Below are 12,953 nucleotides of genomic sequence, written 5' to 3' on the forward strand. Positions count from 1 at the left end.
TGCATTCTCGTGGTGGACGGCTTCTTTGTGTTGCATCATTCTGGCGGGCCGGATCATTCAGATGGCTCCACCAGCAGCTTCATCCGCCATGACTTCGTTCTGGGCATCTGTGAATGACAGGACCTTTCTGGAAAAAAGTTTTTGCTGCGGAGGCTGCAGACGAGCCGGTCTCAAAGTCGCTCTTTGATGTCTGAAAATCGACACAGGTGTGCGGCCTGCCTCAAGACTGCAATGTACTTGTATGCAGTCTCTCCTGGCTGCTGTATTCGTTGTTCGAAGGCGTAGCGCCATGCAATCAGTGACATCTTTGGTTGGAAGTGTTCTCTGAGCTTCTTCTTCAGTTTGGTGTAGGAGATGGATTCCAATGGTGTGGGTGCAAACAGGTTTTCGGCCAGATCAAACAACACTGGGCCGCACACACAAAGCAGTGTGGTGGCCTTCAGTCCATCCTCTGTGACCTGGTTCACCTGAAGGTAGTTCTCAACCTTCAGGGTACAGGTACGAGGGCCATCCTTCTGGTTGCTTGATGTCGAATTCTTGCAGCCTTCCGACCTTGGGCATTCTGCTGGTCTTCGCGGCTGGATCTCATTGTCTTCGAATCCTGCCTCTCTGTTGCACAGGGACTGGTCCTCTGAGCGCGTGGTTGCTAGCGTGGCTTAGCTAGCCGACCGTAGGGGGGGAAATTTGCTTTCCCGCCAGGCGTGCGCTGCCTCTCCCCTAATGACTTTCAGCTTTGATGGAGAAGCAGGATCCCACCCTCATCACCAGTGTTGTGTCTGGGTTCGTTGCGCAGGAATGAAGATGAGGTGAGTGTGTTCAAGAAAGATCATGGTTTATTGCTTGCAGGATCTGAAATAGAGAACAGGACTGCAGATGCAGCAACTTATACCCTGGCCCCTAGGCGGCGGCCAATAGGTTTGAAGCAACCTATTGCTGCCCTAGGGGCAACCAATAGCAGTGCTGGAGACGGGTTGTCTGAGATGGTGGGAGCCGTTAGGTAGCTCCCTGCTCAAGCAGCCTACCAGCCATTACCACGTGGTGTTAACAAGCAAGCCCAATACATTACAGAAAGGATGCTGAGTTAACATACTTCTTTTACTAATCACTTCTGCTAATTGCTTGTTAATTGGTTTTCAACTATTAGGGGCCTTTGGATCCGCAATTTTTCAGTTTTAGATACAAAAATTAAGGGCTCAATATTTTTTTTCTGGAATAAACAGCAAAAGAGTAATTAAAACTTTGATTTTTGAAAATTATAGATGGACTAAGGGTCCAGATAAATCTGAAATAAGATTTTGGAATTCATTATCAAAAATCCTGCACTTAAAAACATGCTTTTGTTTGAATTCTTTAAAAAATGAGATTTTAAAAACTGGACACTAAAAGAAATGAGAGGAACTAAAGATTGCAATTAAAGAAGGAGGACATTCCAATTCAATTTACCAATACAGAATAAAGCAAAACATTTTAACACTGGACCCATTGAAAGATATTTTTGAACAACGGATCCAGAAGTTAATGTTAAGAATGTCTGCATTTATAGAAAGAATGTATTTTAAAATGTTATGGAAGGGGAACAAGTATTATCTGACATGATTGAAACGATTTGAAAGTGGATTTAAAAATGACAGGCTATGATACTGAGAGGGACGCGGTGGCTCAGTGGGTTAGGACGCTGAGCTTGTTGATCAGAAGATTGGCAGTTTAGCGGGTCGAATCCCGAGTGCCGCGTAGCAGAGTGAGCGCCTGCTACTCGTCCCAGCTTCTGCCAACCTAGCAGTTCAAAGCATGTAAAAATGCAAGTAGAAAAATAGAGACCACTACGGTGGGAAGGTAACAGCGTTCCGTGCGCCTTTGGCGTCTAGTCATGCTGGACAAACGCTGGCTCTTCGGCTTTGAAACGGAGATGAGCACCGGCTCCTAGAGTTGGAAACGACTAGCACGCATGTGCGGGGGAACCTTTACCTTTACCTTATGATACTGAGAAGATAGGTCATCTGGTGGTCCAACCCAGCCTTCTAGCAATCACTACCATTGAGCTGGTTTCTGAAATACATTACAAGTAAGACTGAATATTAAAATTCAGAAAACTGATAATAGCTAACAGGTTTCAATTGCAGTTATTAATATGAATTCATATATAATTTCCTAAGTGGAACTGTGACCTTGCATAAGCAGTTCAAGTGTAATGAGCATATTAAAATGGAAATTTATTGTCTGTAGTTCCTTATTATTCAAAGATTCCAGCAAGTTTGTGCTATTAGTAATTTCTATGATATGAGGTAGATTAAAATATTTCAAGTAAATTTGGAGTGAATATTTCGAATATGATTTTGTTTAAACAGACCTTTAAAAGATCACTGGGATGGGAAAGGATATACAGATTCAACCATTATCACTGTCTTATTTGCCAAAAAAAAGTATTTCTATATTCCATAGTTAAAGATGTGCAGAGGTAGCGTGGGCTTCATTCGGTGTTCACATTTTCTAAACTTTAAATGCATGCAGAAAACTTGAGAAACAATGTTTTGGAAAATGCACTTTTAATTTCCATTTATTGCTTTAAAATTATATGATAACAAAAATTCTTCTAATCAGTTATTTTAATGATTCTGATGGAGGAAGAAGGGAGAATGTTTTGGGTATGTTGCTTCCAATACATATCAGGTTCAAAACCAGGAAGTACATTTTTCCCCTCTGATTTTTAATTTGCATTTTGGAAATGTTTATTAGGGTAGCTCCAGTAGCTTCATCATGAGAAATGATAATTCCAATTGATTAGTTTGTGCAGTTAATGTGTTACTGTAGAATAATTTTTCATATTTCTTTATTAGACATATGTTCCACAATCTAGAATGTCCATATAGATTCAGGCACTCTAATGCATACACCTAGTGGTTGCCATTCATTTCAATAGCATACCGACAGGTCTGTTCATGCTAATAAAAAAATGTCTATGTATAGGTTTCTCAGTTAACAGATAGGAAGTCTTTGTTGCATAACATCTTATGTGGAATCATCAGAGTGCAATATTAGAAGATTGGAATTACCCAATTAAGTTCACTGGAAATAGACTCAAGACATGCCAATTTCTAAGATTCATTACCATGTGTCATGGAAATGCCCACAAGCTTAGCTAATTTTAACAGGATTAGCTAATTCAGTGGAAATTGTATAACAAGAACCATGGGGTTTGATAGCTAAGTGCACAAAGGTAATACAGCTCTGAAAACAGTTCCTGGAGAAAACATCCCGCCTATAGAGCATGGGGCTCCCCACTATTACAATTTGCTTGCTAATCTATATAAAACTTCAGTATGATCTAATATTGTTTTGGCTTTTTGTTTTAATTTTAACCACATTCTGGATCGGGAGGTATGAATTACTGTGGATAGATAGATAGATAGACAGACAGATACATAGACAGATTGATGGATAAGGCCAAAGAGGACTTTAGAGAACATATATAATAAAAAGGTAAAGGTTCCCCCGCACATGCGTGCTAGTCGTTTCCGACTCTAGGGGCCAGTGCTCATCTCCGTTTCAAAGCCGAAGAGCCAGCGCTTGTCCGAGGACATCTCTGTGGTCATGTGGCCAGCATGACTAGACACCAAAGGCGCACGGAACGCTGTTACCTTCCCACCATAGTGGTCCCTATTTTTCTACTTGCATTTTTACGTGCTTTCGAACCGCTAGGTTGGCAGAAGCTGGGACGAGTAACAGGCGCTCACTCTGTTATGTGGCACTCGGGATTCGACCTGCCAAACTGCCGACCTTCTGATCGACAAGCTCAGCGTCCTAACCCACTGAGCCACCGCGTCCCTTACATATATAATACCTGTCCGCAAATCTTTAAAGATGCCAGCTTTTCTCAGGATTATGCAGATGCCCCTGCAGCTAATGTGTCAGCCTTGGAAATGACATAGAAGCTTTAAAGAGTTGGAGATAGGTGCTAGGTTTGCACCTGAGAACATATTTTTGGAAATGAGTGTAAAGTACTAGTCTCAAAAAACCAAGATATATCTCACAAAGAGCTTACATGTAAGTAATATATCAGTATATTTAAATATATTATAATAGTATATATAATTGAGGAAATGAAACCAACAGCAAATCCATAAATACCTTTATGCAAAGTGAAGCAGCTGCCGATACTGGAAGTGAAGAGGCAGAATTACATAATGGGCTTATGTACATGAAATGATGGAAGGTAAATATTATTTATTCATAAACATGTTTTGTGCTTCTTAATGCTGAGTATTGTGAATGCAAATGTGATTTGAATTAAGACCGGTGTGTTACTTTCTTCTAGCTGCAGCTTTACAGACAACAAACGGATAGATGGCTTGCAACCCTGCCACTTGCTGGACAGAACCACTGTGTGCCTTGGATTTCAAGAAAGAGATTTATGTACCATCCATGTAGTCTAATTACTCCTAAGCTTAGGGACTATTCATAGATTTGTCAGGGAGCATTGCAAAGAATAATGACAAACCTATTTGGCTTCTGTAAACAAAAGTGGGACAAAGGGGAAATCCCAACTTGGCAGCCAAATTAATTATGGCGTGAGATATAGAAGAGTAAGAAATATAGCTAAAGCTGGTTTACCCCAAACCATTCGGTATGCCTCTCCATATTTTCCAGTCATTGCAAGTCATCCTTGACTTTTTATGCTCTTTCATGAACTCCTCAGCTTTCCTTTCTGAAGATCACATAACTCCATCTAAACACAATATTCCCAGATTTTCCTTTCTTATTTTTTTTCATATACTTGCTTTCCTCAGTCATTCTCTTTGTATGACCAACTATCCTAAAGTGCTTATTTTGCACTGGTTACTTTTTCTATTCAATACACATTCATTACCCATTTTTTTCTTGACATCATATCACTTTGTTTTATTCAACAAATATCTTTTGTATCCCATCCCCACAGTATTAACTTCCCTAACTTCCATATAATTTGGCAATCATAATCATGTTCATATACACAGATATTATTGCTTTTTTTTTAAAAAAAAAAGTCTACAAATCTGGCTGAATATCAGGTTATTTACAGCAAGAGTGAAGAGACAGCTTCTTCTATCTATCAACCCCTTGGTGGGTATTCTCTAATATATTTTGTTTTAACTTAACCTTTCTGTGAAGAAACTGAACCCTAGCTGGCCAGCCATGCTTAAAACCTCTTCTGAATTTTCTGGGAAAGCTATTCCATTGCCTGGCTCTCTCTGGTCACTTTCTGCCAACATTCCTTTGCAACAAATACACAAAGTGGACTGGCAGAAGGTTGCCATTTCCTGGCTCATTCACACCCACCTAAGAAAAAAAAAATAGACAATAATTATTTCATTGCCTAAAGGAAACAGACACCTATCAATTAAAGTCATCCCTTTTGAACAGCAGAAAACCTAGCCAGAGGGCCTTAGTGGTTGGTTGTTTTTTCCCCCTAGTTCTTGCCTATTCCTGATATTCCTGGCTTGTATCTTGTATCAGAAGTTACTGGATAAGAAGATAAATATCAAAAACCCTGAATAGGTTTACCTTGCTTTGGTTTATACATTTAGTTACAACATTTTTTTTGAGGGGGGAAGGGTACATGATTTCTTACGCTATCTCATGCCTCACTGTTTTGTGCCTCTATTCTCTTATCAATGTGAATTTCTTTGCATCTTTAAAGGAACCTGTTCTCTTGCCCACTGAGATTGCTTGGAAACACTTGTTAATGTGGTTTGTGCAGTAGGGCAGTTGAATGGATTGCTTAGCATTTCCATCGTAAAACCTCTCCCCTTTATCACTGTAGGATCAGAAAAATGGGAGCAGCATCCCAATTGTAATCTTGAAATCCTATGTTTACTGGCTTATCTCACAAGGTGAAAATATGATCCTCCAACTTCCACACCATTTGACTTCAACCAGGCCTGGAAAGTCTGCCAGCATATTTAACTAGGAAATGATGGAGAGTAAAAACTGAGGATGGGAAGTTAATTTCGTTGCTCTATGGATATATTGCAGTCCAATCATGATAGTGCACCTTCATTTATGTCACCACCAGTGCTTTTTTTGTAAAAGAAAAAGGTGCCGGAACTCACACATGTCATACAACCCGCCTTGCCTACCCTACAAGGTTCTATCCAAAAAAGGTGCCGGAACTCCGTTCTGAGCGTTCTATGAGAAAAAAAGCCCTGGTCACCACTATGTGCACAAGACTGGACACCTGCCAGTTAGTTCAAATGTTTGGTTGCTTATTAGGCCAAAGAGATTTCTCACTGTTCCATATCCCTAGTTAATATACAGCTTGGATTGCTTCTCTCTCAGAAACAAGTCACTTCTATATCAAAAGACAATGGCTTGGACCCTCAAATCCATTCTAAACAAAAAGGCTTTCTTGGTTTTGCCTGGTGACCTGGTAACAGATCTTTCCTCTGGTACAACTCCTGGGGTGGGAAAGAGAATTTGTTTCATTTTGAGGGAAGCAACTTTGGAAAAAATATGTAAAGAGAAGATTGCAGGAGCATGAAGAAATTCAGTTGATCCCCATTTATAGTATGCACACACACGCGCGGGCACACACACACACACACACACACACACACACACACACACAATGGAGGGAGGGAGGGAGGGAAGAAGGGAGGGGGAGAGAGAGCAAGAGAGAGTGCAAACAGAAAATCCACAAAAAAGAGGAAGACCTATTTGTTCTATTTAATATTTTAGCAGCCAGTCACATACTGTAAATGTTAAAAATACAAAAAGTGATTTACCATTATTGTCTTCTAGGATTTTTTTTTAAAAAATTTCCAGTCTAGCTTGGCATTTCCTGATGCTTCCTCATAAAGTACTAATAAATTCCAACCCAGTTTATATTTTTTGAGATTAGCTAAGGCTAGTTGCACTCCCATTTCTGCAGTTCAGAATCACCCTGGGATGGCATTTTTTTAGGTTAATGCATTTGCTAATAGAAGGTGTCATGTATTCAGGGATAAAGGATATGATTGCAGTACAACCTACACAGGGAAGAATAGCCCTTTTTTTTGCTTTCAGATCCTGGCTTTTGAAACCTCTAAAGGGAACTTCAAAACTTGCATTCAAATGAGGAACATGAAGCCTGGCCTATCTTTTAAAATCTTTTCCCCTTAATTGGGATGGGGTTTACACAATATGGAATCTTGAAGTTAAAAAAAAAAGCACTTGACACATAGCTGTTGATTTCCTCAGCAGGCTAAGTTGCAGAAGTGTTTTATCTTCAAAGGAAATAGCAGGAAGCCTCTCCTCAGTCAAAAGCAATATAGAGGTCAGTGCTTGCTTCTTAGTCTTCTGATGTTTGTTCATTTAATTTGAGCAATTTCACAAAGATTCTCTGCAATTTATTTATTTTGCTATAGGTAAGACACAGTCACGTGAATCTCTCTATTGATTTGGAATTATATCAATTGAAATATGTAGTACTTGGTCCATAATTTTAACCCTTAGTCATTTATATAAAAATAGCAATTGATTATTTCATTGTTGTATTGCACACTTTTAGACTAGAAGTCACTCATATCTCTCAGTGGCATATATAGTGCCATCAAGTTGTGTGTCTGTGTATTTGTCTGTGTATATACACACACATATGTTATATACTGTAGATATATAGTATATTTATAGCGGTGTGGTGGCGTAGTGGTAAAGATGCTCACTTCCTGCTTGGTAGGTTGAGAGTACAGTCCTAGGTAGTGGCCGATTTTTCTGTCCTAAGGAGCAAAGAAAAAATGCTGTGAACTCTGCATGACGTCAGGAAGGGCATCCAGTCTGTAAATGCTCAGCTCTACCCAGTTGCCCCAACTCTACTCTGAATTAAGGGATTACAGGGTCATAAAAAGGGAACTTTTTAATATAGTATATTTATGTACACACACAATGGGAAAATATACCTAATGGGAATTGTAGACCAACATATTCAGAGATCACCTGGCTAGAAAAAACTGCTATTCTACTAATTGTATTTTATAGCCAATTGTGCCTAAAATTACCATTTTTTAAAAAAAAAAAATCTAACAGCAGGTGGGTGGGAATAGCTGTGTTTACATGACACTTTAACTATGGTTTATTGAAATAACTAGTTCGCTTGGTTCATATGACATTATACTCTGAAACACAAAGAAGCCAACCACATATCAGCCACACATGTTATCTGGATTCTCCATTAGCAGAAGATACTTTTCCCCCCCCCCTCTACTGCTATGAAAGTATCATCTACAGAGTTTTGGGAATGTTTATTTGCAAAAGATTATGCCTTTTAATAAAATGTGTTAGTCAGAAAAGGCGATACCAGACTCCATCTGATTTTTCTCTAGTTTCTTTTGGATCAAAGTACTGTAAAAGGCATAGAAGTTGATTTGGACAGTTGGCAACCTGAACATTGCCTGGTGCACCAGCACCCAGATAACTGAATTCCTCTCTTCCTTAGCTGATGCAGAGTCTACAGTGGGGGGTTAACAATTAAAGCAGCAGGTCCACACCTCTGAGGGAATGCCAGCATAATCCCTTCTCCTTGTCATGGTATGCACGGAAATGAGATTGTTAGCTCGGCCTCTGTGGATTTCACCAGATGTCATTGGGTACAGATTAGAGGCAGGAAAGGGAGTGTCTCAGCGGCCCAGAGTTGCCTTTGCTAACATGATTATAACCTGCGCAAGGACAAAAATATATGCTAGAAGATACCCTGCAATATTAAACAACTGATGCTGTAACACAGTCAATTCAAGGCTGTCGTCTGGTCCCTAATAACCACTTTGTTTTCCCCGAGAGGGAGCTGCCTTCAGGTTCCTAGCTGAGCAATACTGGGGAGGGAGGGAGGGAATCCGGGAGGTTACAAAGGTTGCGGATAATTTTGCTTGGTTTGCAATTTAGTGAGTGGAAAAGGTTTTTAGGCCTCGTGTTTGAAATACACACACACACACACACCAGAGCATAAATTATTCACTCCAGTGGACATTAATCAAAGAACAAAAAGTATTAGCAGATCAGAATGCTCCAAATTAGGTTAGTGGAAGCAAAAAAACAAACAAACCATGATGCACAAACCCCCCAGGGTAGACAAGATGACCTAAGAGTCTACTTGTGTTTCTCTGATTCGATTAGCTTAATTGCAACAAGACCGATCTTTTCCTAATGGAAATCTCTGAGAGTCAATTTAAATTGTCCTTCTACTATCCAAGACCTGATCTTCTGATTCTTAATGTTTAAAAAGAATATTTTGGCAGCTTTTGATGTAGAAATCTTCCACACAGCATTAAAAAGAAAAAAGAGGGGGAAAAAAAAGAATTGTTAGAAAAACAAACAAGCAAGCTCTCCATGTCATCCTTAACCATGAGGCATTGCTAAAATAACTAAAGCATCCAGTACTCTGTAATATAAAAAGTTGTTCTTAGCTTCAAGGAAAACCTCTATAGGTATTATGCTGCCCAAAACATGGTCTTTAACTTTATGGGAAGGGAAAAAAATGAAGGAAAAAAAGAGACTTTCTAAGGATAGGCATTTGAAATGAGAAGACCTAGAGGTTAAAAGCTGCAGAGGAATTGGATTATTTGGTGACTGCATTAGTATGACTCCCATCTGCTCTGTGGATGAGCCTTTATGTCAAAAAGAAAAGAAAAAGTTATACAGTGATGAATATTTATTTATTTATTTATTTATTTATTTAATTTGTATACCGCCCTTCTCCCGAAGGACTCATGGTGGTGAACAGGGCAATACATAATAAAAACAAGATACAAAAATTAAAAATTATTAAAAAGTAATTAAACAGTGATGCCCGTAATAAATTAGTACAGATTAAAAGTTAAGGCCAATTTATAAAACCCAACCCCATCCCATCAGGTCAGGCCGGCTTGTTCAAAAAGGTGGGTTTTAAGATCGCGCCGGAAGGAGCGGAGATCAGGTGCTGTCCGGAGCTCAACCGGAAGATGGTTCCATAAATCCGGTGTGCCCACAGAGAACGCCCTCCCCCTGGGGGCCACCAGTCGGCATTCTTTGACCGGTGGCACCCTGAGGAGGCCCTCTCTGTGGGAGCGTACTGGGCGGAGGGAAGTTGACGCCGGCCGCAGGTTGAAATTGTTAGTATTGGCTGAATTTTAATTTAATGTGTAGTATGGGTAGGCCTCGGCTTACGACCACGATGGAGCCCAAATTTCTGTTGCTAAGTGAGAAATTTGTTAAGTGAACTTTGCCCCCATTTTACGACCTTTCTTGCCACAGTTGTTAAGTAAATCACTGCAGGTGTTAAGTTAGTAATATGGTTGTTAAGTGAATCTGACTTTCCCATTGACTTTGCTTGTCAGAAAGTCACAAAAGGTGATCACATGACCCTGGGACACAGCAACCGTCATAAATATGAGTCAGTTGCCAAGCATCCAAATTTTGATCATGTGACCGGAGGAAAGTTGCAGTGATCATAAGTGTGAGAAATGGTCGTGTCACTTTTTTTCAGTGCCATTGTAACTTTGAACGGTCACTAAATGAACTGTTGTAAGTCAAGGACTACTTGTATATCACCTTGTGGCATGGGTCTGCAATCTTCTGAACACTGTGCAATTGCAAGGATGAAGTTGTTCATTGTCCATGCACACTTTTATTCATATCCCTTTATATACTGTTTATCTCATTCCAGTTCTCTTTAGCTGTGGAAAACCAGTGCTGTGATTTGATCAACTGGTTGGCAGAGACTGGATTGATTGATTTTCTCCTATTAATGGCAGGATGACATCTGCAAAATATTTCCTGCCCATCAGGTTCATCAGCTAGCCCAGGGGTGTCAAACTCAATTTCATTGAGGGCTGCATCAGCATTGTGGTTGCCCTCAAGGGGCCGGGTGGGTATGGCCAGGGTGGGCGTGGCCTACTGGGTGGGCATGGCCAGCTCTACTACATTCGCATGAAGGGTGCCTATGGGGGCCTGGGCAGGAGTGGGACAGATCTGAGGGTCTCTGGCAGAAGGAGGGTCTCTGGGCCAGGGCCAAGGCAGTGTGGGCCGTTCCCTCACTGTTTCCAGGATGGCTTCGTGGGCTGCATGAAACCACTTCGCGGGCCGCATCCGGCCCCCGGGCCTTGTGTTTGACATGTCTGAGCTAGCCCATACTGTAGGAAAAGCAGGCAGGGATCCTTATGGCTCTATAAGCCATACTTTTTGTTGATGGGAGCTCAATAAACTGTTAGATTCAGCCATGCTGATCATAAATTTTAGAGAAGGAATCCACAGTTAAGTCCAGAAAGTAATATTTATTTTATTTTTTATTTTAATCCCATTTATTATAATATTTATTATAATATCGCTAGCCTAAATAAAAATAGAGCAATGAAAATACTTCTTAAAAGGTAATATTTCCTTCAAGTGGAGCTCAACTTCTGGTGATTTGATCTATAGCATTAATGCAAACTATATGCTTGTTAGATCCAGAATTATCCCTCTGGCTCTGCCCTCAACTTTACTGCTCTTAGCATTGCCAGGTCTTGCCTGCTAGAAGTGTGTGTGTGTGTGTGTGTGTGTGTGTTGGTCATGTAGTAGTTTGTCTTGCCATGTCTTTTTTATTCACTTGGTCTTTCTTGTAGGCCAGTTTGGTTTGCCAGTACTCACGAATCTTCATGGTATATTAGCTTCAGTGTGTCTTCTTCACTGTGCTTTAGATACTCTTCAAATGCCTTTTTTTCTTCTCCTTCAACTGTCTGGTCTACTTGCAGCATTCCACACCCACCTATGCTCCTGGATAAGTAGAGTCCGTCAACAACACTGCATGGATGAAGCATGGAAGATTCATTGTCATTATTTTTCTTGTCTTCCTACCAGGACTTTTAGTTCTGCTCGAGTCCAGTTCACGATTCCAGTTGCGTATGGAAAAGGTGTTACATTTGCCTAGGTATTAATTGGCTTGGTGGTGTTTCCCTCTGCTGAGTTTGGACTTTAAGATCTTCTTCACTGTCATGATGTTTTCACTTCTAACCTTCTTGGCTTCAGTGTGTTTAAGAGGATTAGAAGTGAATACATTATAAAAGTGAAGAAATGTGTACAGTCCAAATTCAGTTGCTATTAATGTTGCCTTTGAGTCAGTTTCTGACATCTGGTGGGTGTCTAGACAAATCCCTTTGTATGATTTTCCAGGAGTGGTTTGTCAGTGCCTCTGTCTTAGGGCTGAAAGAGAGTGACTGAGCCAAGTTCACCCAGCTGGCTTCATGCTAAAGGCAGGACTAGAATATATGGTTTCCCAATTTCTAGCCTGATGCCTTTAACCATGGCACCTAATTATCTTGTTAATTATCTTATTATTACTTAGCAGCTACTTTAGGTTGGTGCAGGCACAGTCCTCTTCCTTCCAGCCCTTGTCAATACCCTCCATGACTCTTCTGATTTGGAGAGCTAGAGAAAATTGCTCTTTCAAATTGGGCTCACCTATTGTCCACATCCAAGTATTCCAAATCAACAATCTGGTGTGTTTTGGGCGTGTAAGAGTGCTAAATCAATGCTCTAGTCTAAACAAACCCATCAAACATCTGATTTGTGGGTGCTGTCTGGCAAAGAAATGATGTTCTCCTGCTTTACCTGGCAGTTCCGATGATCTGGATGGAGTTGTTTTGACAGTAGGTTTAGTGCTCTGTCAAAAAGGTATTAATGCGGCCTCAAAACAAGTTCTCAACGCTTCTAGTTATCAGGTTAGGGAAGCTGCAGAAGTAAAGTGGGAGAGCCTTACTAGGCAGCATTTCTTAACCTAGCAATCAGTTATCCATGGGGCTTGAAAAGGTAATCAAATGACAGGTAGCAAGCCTGTCCTATGCAGGTGTAGTCAGATGTCAAAATCATACTCCACTCACACCAATGGGGTGTTTGGCAGAAGACATCTTATCAACTGATGATGTTCAGAAAGGTTACAATTAGTAAGGGCAATGCCACTATCTTACTTCATAACTCATACAGAATAGTGCAAT

The 12,953-nt window shown here is 40.4% G+C and overlaps 1 long non-coding RNA gene across 1 annotated transcript in view; it reads left to right on the forward strand.

Annotated features, from left to right (window-relative positions):
- Nucleotides 1-4,157: 4,157 nt before the first annotated feature.
- LOC310633955 overlaps nucleotides 4,158-12,953 on the forward strand; it is a 32,778-nt gene continuing 23,982 nt past the window's right edge. The window contains exon 1 of the long non-coding RNA XR_014491124.1: nucleotides 4,158-4,210. This is a non-coding gene — a long non-coding RNA (uncharacterized lncRNA). The remainder of the gene's footprint in view (nucleotides 4,211-12,953) is intronic.

The sequence above is a fragment of the Vipera ursinii genome (genome assembly GCF_947247035.1).
Source record: "Vipera ursinii genome assembly, chromosome: 2".
Lineage (NCBI taxonomy): Eukaryota > Metazoa > Chordata > Lepidosauria > Squamata > Viperidae > Vipera > Vipera ursinii.